This window comes from Daktulosphaira vitifoliae, unplaced genomic scaffold, assembly GCF_025091365.1.
Source record: "Daktulosphaira vitifoliae isolate Bord-2020 unplaced genomic scaffold, ASM2509136v1 Scaffold_2, whole genome shotgun sequence".
Lineage (NCBI taxonomy): Eukaryota > Metazoa > Arthropoda > Insecta > Hemiptera > Phylloxeridae > Daktulosphaira > Daktulosphaira vitifoliae.
The window spans coordinates 1,549,891-1,563,475 of NW_026099573.1; the positions used below are offsets into that span (position 1 = coordinate 1,549,891).

Consider the following 13,585-nt stretch of genomic DNA (forward strand, 5'->3'; position numbering starts at 1 on the left):
TAGAGCACCACCTGACGACGGTCGGTGGGCTGGCGGACGGCCAGTTCGGGTTTAAGAAAGGAAGGTGGACGGACGACGCGGCCTCCCTGTTCCAGCAGCTGGCCGTCAGGGACGAGAACAGACCGGGCTTCTGCGTTGCGGTGAGCCTGGACATCCGGAACGCTTTCAACTCCGCGCGATGGTCACACATCCTAGGAGCGTTGGAAGCGTGCCGGGTGCCTCCGTACCTCCGCCGAATGATCCGGTCGTACTTCAGCGACCGGGTCATCGAGTATGCGAGTGCCGCAGGGCCCAGAACCAAAACCGTAACGGGAGGAGTCCCGCAAGGTTCGGTTCTTGGGCCCTTGCTGTGGAACATTGCATACAACGCGGTGTTCGGCGTTCCGCTGCTATGGGGAACACGTGTCATCTGCTACGCGGACGACACGCTCGTGGTGGCGGAAGGCACTTTGGCGGAGGAAGCTGGTATCCGGGCAAACGGTGCGTTGAGCGCCGTCACTGAGTGGATCCAGCAGGAGGGGACCGGCTTGTGCCTAGCGTTGGAAAAAACCGAAGCAGTTTTGTTCACGCGAAAGTACAAATACGTTCCTCCGAGGCTCACCGTACTGGGGACTGATGTCCCGCTGAAGCGGACCATGAGCTATCTGGACCTGCTCATCGACGACAGGTTGATGTTCGGGCCGCACATTGAACGTGCGGCCCAGCGGGCTCAGAAGGTCATGGACCGCCTGGCGGGACAAATGCCGAATATCGGGGGACCGAGGGAACATCGACGCCGACTGTTAGTCAGCGTTATTCATTCGGTCCTCCTTTACGGCTCCCCAATCTGGGCGGGTTACTGGAGTACTCGCCCAAGAACGCAGAAGCGCTGAACCGGGTCCAGAGAAGGGCCGCTCTCCGGACGGTGTGCGCATACCGCACCGTATCCGGAGTGGCGGCCAGGATCTGCCGCCCGCGGACTTGTTGGCCGTCGAACGCACCAACGGATATGAGCTCCGGAAGAACACCGGTCAACCGTTTCGCGCGGAGGACCGGCTGCAGCTCCGGAGCGTAACCGTGTCCAGTTGGCGCCAACGACTGGCCGACGAGGAATCCGGGGGAGCGTAGACGAGGTCCCTCATCGGACCCAGCCGGCTCGACAGATGGATTGGCCGGACTCACGGGGAAATGACATACCGTCTGTCGTAACACAGTAAAAAGTAAAAGGGAAAATGATATTAGGTAAATGTTGAAACTATGTGTACGAAGATGAATATGAGGAGGTGGTGCCTGCTGTCTAGGTATTCACGTGCGTGTTGTCGTACAGCAGTCACCGTGCTCGGCTGACACTCCGGGTTAGCTGTGGGTGTCGAAAGGCTGTTGTTATAGGAAGGGAGAATAAGAGTAACACCTAGGTATGAGGTGCAGACGAAGTGCAAGACACAAATACTAGGTGTACGCAAAAGGAGCCCAAAGTATGAGGTGCAGACGAAGTGCAAGACACAAATACTTGGGGTATAGGAGAGGACAATGAAGTACGAGGTGCAGACGAAGTGCAAGACACAAGTACTCCAAAGAGAGAACGGGGTAGCCGAGTATAAGGTGCAGACGAAGTGCAAGACACAAATACTGGGCGTACCAGATAAGGAGTATAACAAAGCACGAGGTGCAGACGAAGTGCAAGACACAAGTACTTTAGTTATTAGGAGAGGATAATGAAGTACGAGGTGCAGACGAAGTGCAAGACACAAGTACTTCAAAGAGAGAACGGGGTAGCCGAGTATAAGGTGCAGACGAAGTGCAAGACACAAATACTGGGCGTACCAGATAAGGAGTATAACAAAGTACGAGGTGCAGACGAAGTGCAAGACACAAGTACTTTAGTTATTAGGAGAGGATAATGAAGTACGAGGTGCAGACGAAGTGCAAGACACAAGTACTTCAAAGAGAGAACGGGGTAGCCGAGTATAAGGTGCAGACGAAGTGCAAGACACAAATACTGGGCGTACCAGATAAGGAGTATAACAAAGTACGAGGTGCAGACGAAGTGCAAGACACAAGTACTTTAGTTATTAGGAGAGGATAATGAAGTACGAGGTGCAGACGAAGTGCAAGACACAAGTACTTCAAAGAGAGAACGGGGTAGCCGAGTATAAGGTGCAGACGAAGTGCAAGACACAAATACTGGGCGTACCAGATAAGGAGTATAACAAAGTACGAGGTGCAGACGAAGTGCAAGACACAAGTACTTTAGTTATTAGGAGAGGATAATGAAGTACGAGGTGCAGACGAAGTGCAAGACACAAGTACTTCAGAGAGAGAACGGGGTAGCCGAGTATAAGGTGCAGACGAAGTGCAAGACACAAATACTGGGCGTACCAGGTGAGGAAAGATAACAGAGTACGAGGTGCAGACGAAGTGCAAGACACAAATACTTGGGGTATAGGAGAGGACAATGAAGTACGAGGTGCAGACGAAGTGCAAGACACAAGTACTCTAAAATGTCGAGGAAAAGAGTATATAGGTTAGAAAAGGAATAAACAAAGACTTTACTTTAAACAGTAAGCCGGACAGCGACAACCGANCTAAACAAAGACTTTACTTTAGACAGTAAGCCGGACAGCGACAACCGAGTACTGAGACTGATGAATGACACAAGGCACTGGAGTCGACTGACCACGATGGTCAGGTCTATTGGGTTTTTATAATAATTACACTTATTGCCGATTTGGCAATAAATATTATTTGTTAATTCACCAGTCTCAGGCAGCGGATGTGCTGTCTGTATTTTATTAAAATAATTCTCACGATTATGAAAACGTGACACCATCACACGTCTAACCCAGGTGATCTCCGGTCAGGGCTGTTTCAACGAATACCTTCACGGTATTCGGAAGGCAGCCGCGCCGACGTGCGATCACTGTCGAGATAGCCCGGGAAAAGCGGACAATGCTCTGCATACGCTCTTCCGGTGTGAAGCGTGGACCAGCGAGCGGGAGGAGTTGGAATCCCGCTCGGGGTCCGCGTTGGGTGTGGGGTCCATGGTGGACCTAATGCTGAGAAGCCAGGAGGGGTGGTCTCTGGTTCAGGCATTCGCCAAATCGGTGATGAGCCAAAAAGAGGAGGCCGAACGTCTGAGGCAGAGACTGCCCCGGATAGGGGTACCTGCGGCGTCGGCTAGACTGGCGCCGTAGGTGCATATTTTTATGTGTCTGTGTTTTTTATGTGTCTTGTATGTTTTGTGAGTTATTTTGCCCAACCCTCGCGAAGTCCTGCCCCGACCTCCACGTGGTGCAACCCGGGCAACGGATCCCGCCTTTTGGGATCCGGCCAACGGGGGAGGCCACACAACGTTGTGAATCAGCTCTTGATTAATTTCGGGCTGATTCACAGCGTGGTGGTGTGAATTTTAGACGGCGTGGGCCGCCCTGAAGCAATACCTCGCGGTAGTTCCAGGGCGGTCCACAGCATGCCGGCGGTGGAAAAAAAAAAAAAAAAAGACTTTCTGAAATATGTCAATAAATACATAGTACTTTCAGTATCAATTTAATTTTTAGATGTCATGTACAAAACATAGAATTGGTCCCATTATGGACATCTTTGAAATATTGATAAGTAAAATCGAAATTTGATTATTAATTTTAATTTATTTCAAGCATTGATAAAAATTAGCTATTACATAGAATTTGATTTTGATATTTATTTTTAAATTATAAATTATATTCGTAAAATATAAGATGATAAATTTATTATATGGTTATCAGTTAGCACAATCTTAGTCTTTAAAGCACATTAATATTTGCTTCTATAATTTTTATGTGAAACTTGATACTCCATGTTAATATGCACAACGAATAAGGTAGTAACTCACTTTTAAATACTTCTCAGGTGATCAAAAATTAAATTTTTTCTCTGATAGCACCTATATGTTTATCAATTTTCTAAGTAGTTTAATTCCAATTCGATGTTATGATTAAAGTTAATATAAGAAGAGTAAAATACCTTATAATCTTAAAGTAGATTTTTTTCGTTGCGCATAACGATGTGTTTTCATAGGAATCAAACTACGAAAATGATTGTACAATTAAAACTTTTGACTGTTAGTTGTTCTTGCATTGAAGATAATATGTTGCTATGTAAAATGCTGAACAAAATCTAAGGGAACAAGTAAAAGATTAGTAATTTCCCAAGTAAATTTTAATCATAATCTGGATAGTTGATCATCAAAAAAATAAAAAACATTATTTTATTACATGTCATTAACATATGATTAATCGGCTCATAGTAACTGTAGCACTAAAGATAGTAGTGAATTAAAAAAAAAGGATTATTACAGCAATTATAGACGAAAATAAGTAATAGAAATAAATTAACAAGATCGAAGCAGTTTGTAAATATAGTTTACATTATTTATTTTTCTGTAATACTCAAATAAGTAAAATTAGTGTCGTTAATAATATAATTTTTTTTAGGTAATTTAAATGTAAAAGAAACTAGTCTTAAAAAATAGTTTGGCACACGATTTAAATCATATATTAGACCTTTCTTATGAGGATTTTAGAGCGTTAATCCAAAACTGATCGCACTAGCGATATATAAAATATTCGTATAAACAAAATTTCAAAATTGAAACAGTTTCGTCTGATAAACCCATCACTTTAAGTTTTCTTGTAGTTTCTATATGGTAATTAAATGATAAATGAGACAAAAAAAACATATTTTACCGATTGTAATACTTAATTTCGACTTCGATAAAACGTAATTATAGTGCATTTATTGTGATATCATTTAAAGAACATCATAATTATTTTAAAACTATTGTAGTCACTTTGCAATTTTATACTATCAGTTTCTGAGCTAATACTCATGTATCAGTTCAGGATTTTTCGAATCAAGGCTTTTTCAAATATGTGTAAATAGAATCAACTTAAATTAAAAGTTTTGTTAACTTAGACTTATAGTTCATAAATTCGTGTTGCTGACTACAAATAAATTTATTATAGACTACTATTACCGGTATATGTAAATTTGACACATACAAGTTTTTTAAACATTTTAGGCAATTCACTGAGTTTTGAAATTAGGCTACCTGATTTTAAGATAGAAGAAAGAAAACTTTATATACAAATATTTTATACTAGGTATATAATTTAAATGTATGTATCCATTTGAAGTAGGTGTCTTTAAATAAATACTATTTATCACTTTTACGTATTGTTAAAAAATTTCGATTGGTTAAAAGTTGAAATAAAAAATTAACATTAAAAAAAACTATCAAGGTAACTATCGTTTTATATTTTATTAACTGAAAAAATATTTATTTTACTATTCCTCGTTTTTTTGCTATTTACATAAATATTCTACTCCTACTGAACCAATATTGCTTAATGATACAAAAAAAAATACAAATTATATTTTACAATTTGTATCTATTTCAAGCTATCAATGTTAAAACTTAAAATAAGTTCGGAAAATCAAATTTTAAGAAATTAAAAACCAATATATATTGATTATTTCTAAATAACATAATTTTTTAACATATTTATCAGACTAAATATTTTAAAATGTAACAAAATACAGTAGAGATCAAGTGTAATCGAGGGGTTTTTAGATTGATATTGATTGATATAAGACAATTTTAAAATCATTGTAGTAAAATGCTTCGATACATATTTAAATCTAATTAAAATAAATTTATTGCGTGCACTTAAAATTACATGATTTTCGACTTTATAAATAGATTACTAATAAAACACAAGTTATCGGAACGTTTTTCTTTTTTTAATTATATAGTACATTAAATAAGCTATAATTTTAATTTGTTATGAACGATGTAGATGTTTCTTTGATTCGTAAAATTGGAAATTTTCACCGAAAATTGAATAATTTTTGATTTTAATAACTAAAAGAAATCGAAATTTCTAATAGTCATTATTTTTTTTATCATAAAGTACATAGTATTAGCTTTAATATGATGTAGAATAAATTATATTTATCTTTTTGGTTAAAAAAAAAAATAAAAATAAAATAATTTCTAAGTTCCCAAAAAGATCTTATATTATAATTATATTTAAAAAAAAAGATTACAAAATTGTATCTAGTCGAAAATATACTGACACTTTTATGTATACCTTAAATGAAGCTTATATAATATAATTTATTTTGAAAAAAAAAACAGAGAAGGTATTGGTTTTACTATGTTGTGTTTTTTTTTGTTGTCTGTTACCACTTTTTCTTATCTCTCACCGAACCGATTTCTTTCAATGATAGGTCAAAAGATCACAAATTGTATATAGTCGAAGACATTACCCTCAAAAATTGAAAAAATTTCCTTCGTTCCCCGTAAATGGAGAAAACCTCTAAAAAGTTACAAATTTAAAAATCGCTAATTTTCGACATTTTTTCAATATTTTTTCTTTAAACTGTCATAACTTTTCAAAAATAATCAAATCAATATAATTTTTTATTTATAAATGCATGATATCACTACCTTTCGTTTGGTATATTTTTTTATAAATCTGACCCTTTAACTGCCCACAAGAGAGATTTAAAATGACAACTTTTTCACACAAAATTTACTTTTACACTTAACTTTTGAAAGTGATTGGAAATACTGACACTTTTATATATATCTTAAATTAAAGCTAGTGTAATATACTTTATTACGGAGAAAAAAAATTTCGGACTTTATTTTGTCTTTACGATGAAAATACCTACCGTATGCTATTTTTGTGTTAAAATTTTCGATTTTATATTTTACATTTTTAACTTTAAAATGTTATAACTTTTTGAAAAATGTATGGATCAATACAATTTCTTTATATGAAATATTATTTATATAACTACTTCATCCGACATTTTTTTTAAATCGGACTATTTTCCTTAATACAAGGGAGGTTCAAAACATAAAAATGCATATAGAAAGTAGAAATTTTTCAACTTAACTTTTGAAAGTGTTTCGGAAAGTATGACACTTTTAAATATATCTTAAATTAAAGCTTATGTAATATACTTTAATATTAAAAAAAAAAAATTTCGGACTTTATTTTGTCTTCATGGTGAAAATAGCTACCATATTCAAAAATATGGTATTTTTGTGTTTAAATTCTTGGTTTTTCATTTTATTTTATTATAAGGGGATTACGCTGATTTTCATAAATATTATATCAATCTAATTGAAATAGTATAAAAAGTTAAACATATTTAAATTATTTTGTTTCATTGAAGTCGAGAAAAATAACTTTAAAATTTGAACTAGCTAAATTTCCATTTTTATTAAGTGACGAATGCGAGGTACGATTTCTGAGACGGTAACACTGTTGCACTGAATTTTTTCTGAATTCTTTTAGAGTTAGAAAAAATGTTTAATTCATTGGATTTTTATTTCATTTAGATTCAATAACTTCAATAAATATCATGGATACCAATACTGTAGTCTCCTCTCGTGAGAAGAAATTCATATTAATATTATTTTACTATGTGGTTTTTTTTAGCTATTATTTATTTTCTCAGCTCTCACTTGACCTACTTTTTTGACAAATTTTTTTTTTTAAATTAACACTATCTACAGATTTGCATCGAAGCGTTTTTTATGATAGTGATTTTAATCACTGTCAGATATCATTATACTTGATCCAACTATGACACGTCATCACTGTGCCTCGGCCCCCCGTGCTGGGGTTTTGTTTTTCATATTAAAGTATATTACATAAGCTTTAATTGAATGTATATATATAAGTATTAATAATTCCGAAAAATCTTTGAAAATTAAGTTAAATAAGTTCTTTTTTCTATATGCATTTTTGAGTATTGCCCCCCTCCCCCTCGGATAAAGGGAAATGGTTCGAGTTAAAGGAAAGTCTAATGACTAATGAAATTTCTAATGAAATACATTTTTCAAAAAGTTATAGAAATATAAAGTTAAAAATGTAACTTATAAAATTGAGAATTTTAACACAAAAATAGCATACGGTATCTATCTTCACCGTGAAGACAAAATAAAGTCCGAAATTTTAAAAGAAATCGGTTAAGTGAGAGCTGAAAATAAGTGGCGACAGAAAAAAAAACATCAAATAGTAAAATTAATACTTTCTCTGCTTCGCATCAAAGCTAAAAAGGGTAGTACGTAAATTAAGGCTTGTAAATTTTCATTTAAATATGTGTCAATTTTGTAATTGTTTTAGACTTTTATTTAAAAGGATAGAAGATCTGCGATAGGAAAGATTTATACTTATCTGTACGTACATAGGCGAGTATATAGTAAACATTTTGGTTAAGATACTCATACCACCACTAATTTCCTTCAATGGATCCATATTAGATACCATATTATTAAATGGCCATTTTTGTAGTACCAGTTCCAGGAGCATGCTCAAGATGTTATCGTCAGGGTATACATGAGAAACTTTTTACTACTCCTTATAAAATTACATTTTCACTAAGTAATTATTTTTGACACGAGGCATCAATTCATATCCTCCACCGTTCGCGAGAACGCTCTTGACTGGCTCTAATTACACATTGTTCAATTTTCTTTATTGCTATGATCGTATATCACTTTTATTTTAAAAGACATAACCTACATCTCCTATTATATTAACAACGCCTCTAAACTTGAACTAAGTTGTACGTTGAGAACTGTAATTGATACCCAGCAGGGACTGTTTTCAAAATAATTTGGTATTAAACGATAATTAACAAATTATAAGTTTACAAATTTATAAAAAAAAATTACCCTAAGTGTATATAACTGAATAGAAATACTATAATAACATTTTGAGTATAATAGATAAAAATCACCTAAAATATATTTAATAAATTCCTGATAAGCTATTTTGTTTTTTATTTTTATGATTTAAAGAACAATCATAAAAGTTTATACAACGAAGGAATCATTTCTTTTATTTGGTCAATTGGTTTAAAGGAATTTGTTTTGAGCATAACCCTGTTCATAAATAAAAGTTCAAATTATTCTACTTTTAATAGATATGTTTTGATATGTTAATGGCTCTTGATGTTCCATAGTGAGGTAGCAAATTAATAATATTTATTCTATAATATAGAAATATCATTTCTATCAGTTATAAAAATGAATGTTGAAGGAAGAGGAGGTAGAGGAAGACCAAAAAAGAGATGGAGGGATGTTATTGAATGCGATATGAAAAAGGGTTACGTGTGCGTAGATGATGTGGGAGATCGTGTCAAGTGTAAGTTTAGAATAAGGGTGGCCGACCCCAAGTAGTTGTGATTAAGGCAAGGAAGAAGAAGAAGAAGACTAAAAATATCTTTCTATAGAAGTAAAATAAATAAAAATATTAATATAAACGTATTTAACTATAAATTGAAAGTTGACCCACAACACTAAACTCCTGGATACGCCACTGCGTTGAACCATCCGTAATAGCTGTTATTTAAAATAATTTCTTAAAGCGTTATTTAATTTAAGTCTGGTGTTTTATTTTTTTTTAAGGGCAAAACTAGAACTTTTTCTCGTGGTTTAATTAAAGATCTATTTATTTTGATAATTTAAGATACCCTAACTAAACAAATATGTTTATCAATTTTAGCTGTACTAGTGTTATTGGCCAACAAGGACGTTTAGCTCCAACAGTCAAAGCGGGTGAGACATCGGTCTTGCAGTTTTACAATGTTCGATTTTAAGGCGCGGCTGTGGGACCGATGCGCCAACGCGCCTGGTCGTAAGTCGCTTACCGTAGCGTAACGCCGCAGTCGTTAAACTCGTACACGTCCCATCTCGGGCTATTTTCTTTTTCTCTTCCACCCGTATTTGAACATAGATAACCCTCTCTGTTTCTCTTGCTGTAAGTAGCTGGCGCGCGCGCGCCACACACATTTACAAGAATATATTATAGAGATACCTTTACTCGCACACACACACACACACGCACACATGTTTTTTGTATTGTTGTGTATTGGAAGGGCGTGCGTGAGCGCGAATTCGGCAGCGGTTTGTGACCGAATAGCTGAGTGAGCGAGCGAGCGGCGTCTCCTCCAGACTTGGGTACTCTTGTGACCGCGTGCGTGTGGCTTTGCTGTTATTGCTACTGATCGTTCGCGAGTGAGTGTCCCGTTTTAGCGACCATGGCGAGTACGGTTTGAGTAATTTCCGTTGGTTTTTTTATTTTGGTATTAACAGGAAAATATTTTTAATCAATCATCGATTCATAAAAAGTTGACACGATATTTTTAAAATGTGATTACTCTTCACATGAATCAACGTTGCAGTCTTAGCTGTAATTTTAACTGTTGTTTATTTCGTTAAGAGTACAAGAACAATTAAATAAAATTGACCGGTCGCGTGCAAATCCTTCTATATGGATCTACGACGGTGAACCCAGAAGGAACCACCCGCCTTTGCAAACGACCACCCATTATCGATTGGCCACACCACGCCGGTGACCTAACTGCCTACCTAGCGCACGCCTAGTACTTGCTAGTATTTTTTCAAGCCATCCATCTAAAAGTAAGTAAAAAATTATTTAAATTAACGATTTATGTAGCATATCAATTGTTTTTATTTTAATAACTTCTAAATTGCTTGTTTTCTAAAACATTCCGTCGTTAACCTATAAGTTTTAAATATTTGTTATATTTGTAATAATAACACTATCATTATTATTGTAAGTTGTCATTATTACTATCAATATTATCATAGTGTATTTAAATTTTTGCTTCATTACTCAAGTCTGTTGCCGCCTGACAGCTATTTTTAGTTGTGGCCAAGGGGCTCGCACCAGTCCAGCCAGCGACGATGCTGTCGTCTCTAAATTTAGAGACAGACACCACAGAGCACGTATAATGTACATTTGGCCACGGCCGCCAATATACCATTGCCACCGATGACGATTAGTGCATTTAAACGATGAGGTCAAACGAGCTCTCGAGTTTTTCCCCGTAAACACCAAAGATACTAATTTGATTAGCTTTACCCCGATGCAATGTTAACATAAGCGAGTGTGAAAGATATCACTTCCCAGGAATGGTGGGACGCAAGCAAAACGATATTATCCGGCCTCCGGCGGCAGTTTAAAAAGTTGGCGGTCAACCGGTGTGGGAAAGGCTTACGAAAATAACCCGACGGAAATTGTTATTTTTATCTTAGCCACGGCTATAGTATTGTAAACTCCTTGGTACATAATCGTCACAGCCATAATTTTTTTCATATTATTGTGGCTACACCCTCGAAATTGAGTGTTACCATTAAAATTAAAATTGGTTAAACAAAATGGTATTAAACTATTGAAAAAATTAACAATACTCGTATGTATGAAAAAATAAATAGCATATAGATGACAAGTTATCTCAATTTAATACATAACACATAAATTAACTTTTTAAACTAAGTATAAAATATCTATAACTTAATTATTGATATAGTAGATTAAATTGTAATTGAGATAAAACTTTTTGGGTTTAATTATTTTAATGTTTCCCTGGATAATGAATGTTAAGAGTATTTTAGTTTTATCGATGGATAGTTTTACTTTAGAGATGTATTTTTAATGTAAATACGGGTTAGCTTCCTTGGTGAATACAGCGACTTAACAATAAATGCATTTGTTAATATCAATGTTATTGTTAAATAAAATAGTGATAGTAATTGCATTATAATAGTAGTTAACAGCGATGACAGTAAGAAACGTTAGAAAATAATTCATTTTTATTGTCAATTTTGTTCCAGGAAAAGTTATAATTCAATCGAATCTATTCATTCTCATAAGCCTGGCCGGTCCAGTTAAAAACCGAAGGGTAAAGGGCAAAGATTAATTATTAAGAAGTTTCGCTTTCATTCCCCTCTCATTAGACTATCATTCATAATTTAATATTACTTGTCACGCGTTCGTGTTAATTAGTCAATTGATTTATTTAATAAAACCACTAATGTTTTTATTGCACAAAGGGCTAATTATAATGTCAATAAGTAGTGACTCTGGCAGTACCACTAGTTTTTTTTAACTATTCTTTCAATCAAATTTTTCATAACAAGTGGTGCCGTTTGAGATGTTTTATATGAGCTAAAAAAATGTAAAAGATAATTCATGGGCATCCAATTAATAAAATAAGGGGGGGGTCAAAACTATTTTTTTTTATTAGTCATCATACATTTTTTTAAAGTATATTTCAGGAAATAAAATAAATATATTACAAAAAAAAGTCCCTGTTATAAAAATACTATATGCATTTATTAAAAATTGAACGGTGTGGCCGAGTCGGTAACGCGGCAGTGCTTGACGCGCACTGCCTCGGGTTCGAAACTCGGTCACGGGCGGGTTCATTTGCTGAACGAGATATCAGTTTAGTAATTAGACTCGCCATCCCTCTCACTGGCCGCGGATTAACCAACCGTCCGGAATATCAATGGTTTAGAAACTTCCTCCTTTGGGGGAAGCCGCTAGGCCCTTAATGGACTTATAAAGCGTTAAAAAAAATTAATTAAAAATGATTAAAATTTAAATACATAACTCAACTTTATTGTAATATAACTATACAAATTAAATAACATGTATTTTTAACCTATATAAACAAGACTTTGTGTACACTGTCTAATATCGGTCATTATACAATAATATTTTGTGAAGGATGTAGGTATTTATTATCAAATTTTATTTTAGATAAAAACAATGCATACATTAATTTTTAAATGCAACATTTTTTGGGAGAATTGCACTATTTTCAGAACGGGGCCTCCTTCTGGAAAATACAAGGTTTATAATTGTCGTCAACGGCTGTATGCTAATATCAAGGTTATACATCCAGGGACTGTTGACAGAAACTCTTAGAACAGATAATACTATATTTTCTTTTTTTTTAAATGATTACAGTCAAAAAAATTGAATTACTTAAACTTTTAATTATATTTTCCTATACATCATTGAATAAACAATATGATAGTGATTGTTTTTATGTGCTGTATTACATTTTTTGCATAATATAAAATAATGAAGTGTACAGATGTAAATGTTGTACTTTAGTTTTTTTTTTTTTTAATGGCTAGTTATTATTAAAACAATAACTCTTCGTTTTAAGGAATTAATTTATAGGCGTTTATAAATTTCAATTTAGACGCTTAGGAAGGGTATATATAGTAGCATAGAAATATTTTGCATTTTAAGGAGTAATAAACCCCCTTCCCCCAATTATACCTAAAGTTTTAGTACATTACTATGTTTATAAGTGAGTTAATAAACATTTGTACTGGTTGGTGATTCGTTCAAGATAACTTAACAAAATTTATAAATACATTTAAATCCGTTCCTTAGTTTGGTATTGGTATAAAAATCAATTGTAATTATACTTTTTGTTCGAACAATTTGTTTGTTTAAAAAACTACTATGGCCGAACAATTAGTAAGCTTTATAAATTGGTAAATATAATTTAATGTAGTTAATAGTCAAATTTTATTAATAACAAAAAATTATTATACAAAATTTTATCCATCATTGGTTTCGTTACAAAATTTAAAAAATCATTTTTATAAATTTACATAAGAAGTTAAAATTATTTCTAAAAAATTGTCTAATATTATTTTATTTGATTTTTAAGATATAAATTTTAAAAATTAGATAAAACGTCAGACGAGTAATAT

At 34.4% G+C, this 13,585-nt stretch overlaps 1 protein-coding gene and 1 long non-coding RNA gene across 19 annotated transcripts in view; both read left to right on the top strand.

Moving 5' to 3' along the window:
* Positions 1 to 1,227: 1,227 nt before the first annotated feature.
* LOC126898688 (uncharacterized) lies at positions 1,228 to 2,563 on the top strand. 12 transcript variants are annotated; one of them, XR_007702344.1, is made up of 3 exons: positions 1,228 to 1,401; positions 1,462 to 2,200; positions 2,489 to 2,563. It is a non-coding gene; the product is annotated as an uncharacterized LOC126898688 (long non-coding RNA). The 12 variants fall into 12 exon arrangements; XR_007702348.1 differs by lacking the exon at positions 2,489 to 2,563 and adding an exon at positions 2,201 to 2,362 and having other exon boundaries at positions 1,462 to 2,136; XR_007702346.1 differs by lacking the exon at positions 2,489 to 2,563 and having other exon boundaries at positions 1,462 to 2,076; positions 2,137 to 2,362.
* A 7,394-nt stretch (positions 2,564 to 9,957) lies between these two features.
* Positions 9,958 to 13,585, top strand: part of LOC126899725 (plasma membrane calcium-transporting ATPase 1) — a 42,178-nt gene continuing 38,550 nt past the window's right edge. For 4 of the 7 annotated variants that reach the window (XM_050674845.1, XM_050674847.1, XM_050674844.1 and 1 more), the window contains exon 1: positions 9,959 to 10,462. The gene's annotated coding sequence lies outside the window, so the exon portion shown is untranslated. Of the gene's footprint in view, positions 10,463 to 13,585 lie in introns of all 7 variants that reach the window. The other 3 variants (XM_050674838.1, XM_050674842.1, XM_050674843.1) reach the window with 1 other exon arrangement.